Raw genomic sequence first — 7849 nt, forward strand, 5'->3', positions numbered from 1 at the left:
AGACAGTTTGTTCCCAGAGGAGACTGGACCGCCCCCAGGAGGCCCCACTCTTCCAGCCACAGTAAACACAAGGGTCTGTCCTCTTTATCAGCTTGGCTCAGCAGCAGCGGAGACAGTCTGCCCGCTGGAGAGTCTCTGTGTAGAGATAAGCTGCTGGGCCCCTTGTTGGCTGCCCTCCTGGGGTTGCATCCGAGCTACTCCGGAATAGAAATCTCGGGGCAGGCCTGGCTTGAAGCCTAAACACCTCATCCAAGGGCTGGGGGGCTGAGGGTGAAGGCTGGCTGTTTGTGCTCTGAGTATGTTGGCCATTCCGCTGAAATAAGCAAAGGCCCAGAGTTGTGCCAAGGGGCCAAAGTGCACGGTCTGCAAAGCCTGGAGCCACTCTCAAAGACTTGTGAATCCTTTATTACATTGCTTTGCAAGATATCTTTATCATCATCATCTTTACAGACCATATATATTGATGATCATTTTCCTTTCAATGGTTTCCAATTTGTACTCCATTCAATGAATTAATGCACATAAAGCACTTAGCACTTAGGCCTGATCAGTGAAAGTTAGCTTGCAGTAGGCACAGTGTAGTAATATCTTTGTCATCATTCTAGTGGTTCAGGCAAGCCCCAGTTCCTTAAAATGATAACAGCTAACTTTTATGTGGGAGGGTTGGGCCCATTATGTCCTCAGTTTCTCAACTGACTGGAGGAAGGGAATACTGGAGTGCAGTGTCTTCATTCGACAGAGGAGGAAACTAAAGACCACAGAGAGATGAAGTATTCTGCCCAAGGCTGCACAACCAAGACATAGCATGGCTGGGACAAGCCCCTAGCCTGCAGACTCAAAGTCTGATGCATCCTTTTCTTCCACCCTGGCCACTGCCTGCCCTCAGCCAATCACTAAGGAACCTGGGCTGGGTCACTGGTCCATGTCCTGGATCTTCTCAGGGGTCAGGCAGGGGCGGATCAAGATCTCGAGGGTTGGGAATTAGCTAACAGCACCTTCACAGAACCCTAGAAAACAGCAGTGAATGGAACTCCAAAATAACCAGTGGCGAGCCCACAGGAGGAGCACTTGGCCGGGAGTCAGACAGCCCTGGACTCCTGTCCCAACTCTGCTGTTTTTAAGCTGGTTATCTAGGGCTGGGCATTTACTCTCTCTGGGCTTGGTCCCAAGATCTTTATTTTCTTATCTGTAAAATGTCACTTCTTCCGACTTGGCTACCTTCTCTGAGAGTTGCTGGGTGAATTAAATGAAAGAGTACATGTTGAAACCCCCTGGTTTGGAGCTCCTGAGTAAACCTTCCTCTCCTCCTGATTGGCTAACTTTCAAACCTCTGACCATCATTCAGTGCCCAGCTCATAAGCCTCCTCTTCCAGGAAGCCCTCTCTGGTCTCCCAGCTGGCACAACTGCAGCCTCCCTGAAGCTGACACATCTGTTCTGAGGTACATTCTCCTTGCATGGGGTCAAAGTTCAAGACCGATTCCTCATTGCATCCCCAGATCCCAGCATAGAGTCTAGCACACATTAAATGCTTAATAAAGTGAATGAGTAAACGAATGAACTACCAAAGTGAAATAGCCACTCTATCCCCCTTGTCTGTCTACAAGACTTAGAAAACATAGCTCTTCTTCCCCTTTGGACAGCTCGCACTGGTAAAGACCCCTGAGTGGCCATTCTTTCTGAATATAGCTTCCATGCTTTGCCACCTCCTACTCTCAGCTCCAGATCCTTGTGCGCTCCCTGGGGCCCTGAAGATTCTACCCTGCTTGGCCCAACCTTTGAGGCCCTTTCCAGCCAGACTTTGGTGTGTGCTCAGCCTCTTCTCTGACCCCTGGTCACAAGAGTATCCTCTGAACCTTGCTATCTGTTCTGTAACACTCACAGAAACATCTCTGTTCAGCCACCACCATCACAGGGACTTCTGCCGGCTTCTCTCTCCTGCCCCGCCCCCACCACCACCACCACGCGCACGCGCACACCCACACTGCAGGTACTTTTTCCTAGCCTAGGGACCTTAAGGTAGTCTTTGGTTCTCATGAATGGGTCCACAATCACTTACCCCAAAAGAGTAACAGGGCCACTGAATCTCCCTCCCCCATATCAACAGGCTCTGATTTTCAAAGTATCAGAGGGAAAGGATAAGCACTGAGGTGGAATTTCAGAGAGAATGTTCCCTAAAACGTCTCAGGTTTTCTCTAGGCCACATCTTCCTCCCTGCTTACTGGACTGTTCTTCCCTCCATATCTCATTCAGATCCTACATCATGGGGTGCCCCTCCAGCCCACTGCTGCAGCCACAGACCTCTGGCCATCTCCCCAGGCATGGCCATGGCCTTCCATTTGCCTCTGAGCCTTATCACCACCATATGTGCAAATATTTACTCAGTGTCTACTCTGTGCCAGGTACTATTCTAGGCACTAGGGACACAGTAGTGAACACAACAGACATGGTCCCTACCCTCATGGAGCTTTCATTCTAATGAAAAAAAAAATGAGGGAAACAGATGAGCAAATATATAGCATTTTAAGTTAATTTTACTATAGGTTAACTACTATCATTTAAAGAATGGGCTTTGGCTAAAATTAAAGCAGGGATGTGTTTGAGGATTATGGAGTAGAGCTGCTATTTATTATTATGGAGTGGTTAAGTAGGCCTCTTTGAGAAGGTGGCATTTGTTCAAAAAATTAAAGGAAGCAAGGGGGTGGGCCTTGAGGATCTGGAGGAACAGCATTCCAAGCAGGGGGAACAGCCAGTGCAAAGGCTCTTATTTCAATCCATGTTCCCTTCTCTGTGCACCCACATTTTTCATTCCTTTATCTGGCTCTTAGCAGAATTCTAGAGTGTTAGAGGAAGTTGCTCACTTGGCCACCTGTCCTGCTGTAGCAGGAGCTCCTAGGAGAAAGGACCCTGTAATGATCAACTTTGTAGTCTCCCCACCCTGACATGTCCAAACACATACACACCCAGACCTACACATACACACCCACACTTGTACAGAGACCCACATGCTATGGACAATAGAGATAACTCAGTTATTGTCTACTGAAATGAGCTGAATGAAGAGTAAATAATAATTAAGTGTACCCAGCCCCATCTAGTTTACAAAGCTCTCCCTTGTGCCTACTCTTTGAGCTTGAGAACTGGGTGGTTATTAAAGTGAGGTTCAGAGAGACCAAGGTAAGAGGGCTTGTAATTGGTATTTACAACACTGGAACCCAACTCTTCTGATTACCATCCAATATATATTTTCGTTTAAAAAAAAAAAAAGGTCAGATACGAACATAGTACAAAATTCAAAATGTCTATAGAGGTAAATGTCCCTTTTCCCCCACCTCCACCCCTTCCACAGGCACCCGTCTCTCTCTCCCTGGAGTCTGGCACAGTTTATTTCCAATTTACTTAGATGGAGACTTAGACTCCCCTCACCCTGTGAAGAGAATCTGCTTTGCAAATACATCTGACAGGATGAAAACAGGCTGGGAGCCCCAGCTCTGGATGCACTTCCTCTTTGTTCCTAGAACCTAGCCTGTCTGGGGCCAGGCTTGGCATCCACTTGGTTTCCCCAAAACCACAAGCCTCTTGTATCTATGACATGGCCACTCCCTGTCCTACATCACAGTCCCTGGGGAAGAGCCAGTCATCATGAGGAACCCATTGTCCTCAGAAGAGATAGAGACAAAGAGAGAAGGGGGAAAGTTCAAAGGGGCTTGGGAGCGGGAAGCTGGGCACTGGAGGAAATCACTCTGTGCTGGGGTGTCTTTCAAATGAAGACCCCGTTTAATGACCTTTGTATTCTTACCCAGCAGTATCACAGCTGATGAATTGTGAGTTCCCCATGAAAAGAATGGTGCAGAAGTCTCTGGGTAACTACGGCATCACACTCAGCACGGTGCCCCCAAAACACTCAACTACAACTGTGTGATGACTACCTTTCCTTTAATAGGAGCAGATGAAAATGAGTCAGCCATGGGCCTGCTGTCAGGAGCTTACAGTCAGGGAAGTACATGGACACATGGACACACACACACACACACACACACACACACACACACACACACACTTTCTACTGGGATGATGCTCAGGGAGCCTTGGGGAACCAAAGGATAGTGCTCCTTTGGAGTGAATGAAGGAGAGAAAAGAATACTCAGGACCATAGGCAGAGGGGCTGACATATGCAAAGAGCAAGATAGCTTAAGAAATGTTAAGGAGAACTTTGGTCTTGGGAGGCAGAGACCAAACAGGAAGAGTCAATGGGGGTCAAAGTGAAGGGCCTGAATGTTTAAGGGGGTATGTTTGACTTTAACTTACAGGTGGAGGTTTTCGTGCAGGGTTATTACAGGATCCAATTTGTGTTTAATCTTTCACAGACTGCAAGCACAAGAGAAAATTGGTTGGAGGCAGGAAATTCTAGAGGCTTCCAGGGCACAGGATATCAAGGCCTGACTAAAGTTAGAGAGAATGTGTCTATAGCCATGCTACCCTGAACAAGCCCAATTCTATCTGATCTCAGAAGCTAAGCAGGGTTGGACCTGGTTAGTACTTGGATGAGAGACCACCTAGGAAGTCCAGGTGCTATAGGCATTAAAAATAAAAAATAAATAAAAAATAAGGTCAACCAAGGGTTGCCTCACAATAAATAAATAAAATAAATATGATTTAACAAAGTTGGAGAGAATGTATTTATTCATAGCACTTATTTCTTAAATAGGGTGATGAGGACAGTGTTTTTGTTCATTTTTATGTATCAGATAGTTCATAATGAGAAAGAAATTTGAAAAGAAATGTCGGTGAACGTAAGCTCCAAGGTGAAGATAATAATAATAGCTAATACTGAGGCTTATTATGCACTTAAAAATAGTACTTAATAGCCACTATTCCTAGTCTTTACAAGTATACATTATTTAATCCTCACAATACTATGAGGTAGGAATTTTACTCCCAAATTACAGATAAGGTCAATGAAGCAGACAGAAGTTGAGTTATCTTGCCCATTGTCACCCAGTCAGTAGGCTGGAAAGCTGGGACTTGGGGTTGTGCTCTTAACCAAGACTTGTACTGCAACGTGGGCTCTTTTCACTATTGCATCCCCAGCACCTGGCACACGTGAAACCTACAGTAAGTTTTCAATAAATGAAGCCCAGAGAAGTTTAGCAAGTTCCCTTAGGTTACACAGCCCTTCAAGATTAGGGAGCCACATTGGCCAGTTCCTGTTTCAATGCTCCTTCCTCAACCTGGCCGCACCCTTTCTTCCTCTCCTGTTCCTCTCACTGTCCCCATTCCCGGCTGTTCCCAGTCACTATGCCAGCAACGGGAACCTGACTCAGCCAGACCGGAGCCAGGCTGCCGGCCCACACGCGGGCCGCACCGGCTGAAGACAATATGCTGCGAGGAGGCGGGATTGGCACATGGGATGGGGTTAGATTGGGCGGGGCCTGTGATGGGGTGGGGCTAGGAGGGGCTGCCGACACACGCAGAAGCAGCTGTCTTCGTGTTTGCTTGATCTCCTTGTCTGTTGCAGGCTTTGAGAGATCTAGCTATTGGGGGCCTGTTTTCCAACCAAAATGGCAGTGCCCTCGCAAGGGCCTAGACCAGGTGGACTTGGGAGTAGGTCCAAGGAGCTTTCCTCGTTGGGGGCACCAGATGCCATGGTGACTCAGATCCAGGATTCTAAGCTCAAGGCCTGGAAACGTCTACTGTGGTCATCGCTTTCCCGGCTTCAGTTTTCTCGTTTGTAAAATATGGCAGTTGCGGTATCTTTCCACTACTGGTGCCTGGAGGGCTTCAAGAGGTGCCCGACCCCCACCCCCACTCTTGTCCTCTAGCAAAGCTTCCACTGGTTTTCCAACTGTGATACAAAGACTAGCGTTTGCAGGATCCCCTGAGAACTTGTCAGAAGTGCAAATTCTTGGGCCCATCTCAGACTCACTGAATTAGGAACTCGAGGGGCAGCATCCAGCAATTGGTTTTAACCAGACCTCCAGGTGATTATGATGTGGGATCAAACTTGAAAACCGTTGTTCTCGCCTCTAATTTCTGGCCTAAAGCACGGCTGCCATCTTTCTTGTGCTCAAGATATCCTCAGTGGCTCCCTACTGTCATAGAACCAAGCCCAAGCCCTTCTCCTGCCATCCAAGGCCTTTCACAACTTAACTTCCCTTTACACTCCACTCCACCCCCAGCCAGCCTCTATGACTCTTCTGGAGTCTAGACAGCTAAGTAACTTGTCTTCCGCAAACCACATTCTGCACGTATTTCCAGCCCTTGTTAATGCTGTTCCCTGTGCCTGGAATGCCCTTTCTTTTGATCGAACATCACGTTTCTCTCTTTCAGGATACCTTCCCCAAATGCCCAATTCTTGATGCTTCCATCCTGGGAGTCCTCAGTATTTGCAGGTCTAAGCGTTGTTTGGGGCTTGGTTTTGTTATGGGCTAAATTGTGTCCCCCCAAAAAATCATTGATGAAGCCCCAACCCCTAGTATCAAAGAATGTGACTCTATTCAGAAATAAGGCCTTTAAAGAGGTCATTAAGTTAAAATGAGGCTGTTAGTGTAAGCTCTAATCCATTCTGATTAGTATCCTTATAAAGGAGGAAATCTGGACACACAGAGACACAAGGGATGTGTACCCACAAAGAAAATGTAAAAAGGCAGCAAGAAGGAGGCTGTCTGTAAACCAAAGAGAGATGCCAAAGAGGAAACCACCCCCCTGGCACCTTGATCTTGGGACTTCCAGCCTCTAGAACTGTGAGAAAATAAATTTCTGTTGTTCAAGCCAGTCTGTGGTATTTTGTTATGACAGCCCTAGTAGACAATATAGATTTCCAGGGTTAATTGTATTTTTCCTGAGGTCTCTCCTTCCCCTTTCTAAATGTCACTCTTCCTCAGGCCACTGTGGCAGTCTCTGCCATTGCTCCCTAGCATGACCCTGGGGCCTGAACAACAGTCATTTATCAGATGGGGATGCCCAGCTCTCCTAGAATAGGAGTGGATAGACTCAAGCAAAGGCAGTTGGACACTGTCTACTCCCTCATGTCTCAGCCTTGCAAATGGTTTCTCTCTGAGGAACAGTGGGATTAGCATTAAAAGGGAAGAATAAGTCATTTCCAGTTAGTGGATTCCACCTCCCTCATTCCCACCTTCCTCATCCCCTTTTTCTCAACTCAAGTCACACTGTGATACAAGTAACCTCAGTTAAAATGACCCACCTAGGAAACAACAAGCCCTGGAATACAGAGTCATGAAAACCATGGCTCCAGACTTGGCCCCTAACCTGCTATGTGGCCCTGGCTTAATCATGTCTCTCTCTGGGCTCTGGACTTTTCTGTGAAAGGAAGAGCCTGGATGAGCAGATGCCAAGCAGGTCTAGGTAAAGGCGAGAGGCTCCAAATGACCATAGCAATATGTGGGGTGGGAGGCAGGCAAATCAGGTTGGAGGAAAAAAAGAAGCTGGGCTATGGAGATCCTGGAAAATCACACCAGGAAGTAGGAGTTACGGAGCTAGGCAGTGGGGAGCCATAGCAGGCTCCCGAGCTATGGAAGGGGCACAAGAATGTGGACGATGACTGACTATACACAGGGGTACAGGAAGATGCTTCGGCCTACCCACACCCTTGCCTTCCTAGCTTCATCCCTCGCCACACTCCCCGTGTTTACTCCTAACCTCCCTGGAACATTCCGAGCCCTATCCTGCCTGACTGTTTTACCCTTGCTGTTCCCTTCGCTAGAAAAGTGGGAGAAGCAAACCTTGCTAGCCCTTACTCCTGTGCCAGGCACTGTGTAAGCACTTCACATATGTTTACTCATTAAATCCTCTCCACAACCCTATAGGTAGATACTATTATTACCCCTATTG

At 47.4% G+C, this 7849-nt stretch overlaps 1 pseudogene; it reads left to right on the forward strand.

The window, feature by feature from the left end:
* The first annotated feature begins 4460 nt into the window (after positions 1–4460).
* On the forward strand, positions 4461–4579 carry LOC112469780 (annotated as a pseudogene).
* Positions 4580–7849: the final 3270 nt, after the last annotated feature.

Source organism: Pteropus alecto, unplaced genomic scaffold (genome assembly GCF_000325575.1).
Source record: "Pteropus alecto unplaced genomic scaffold, ASM32557v1 scaffold86, whole genome shotgun sequence".
NCBI classification, from domain to species: domain Eukaryota; kingdom Metazoa; phylum Chordata; class Mammalia; order Chiroptera; family Pteropodidae; genus Pteropus; species Pteropus alecto.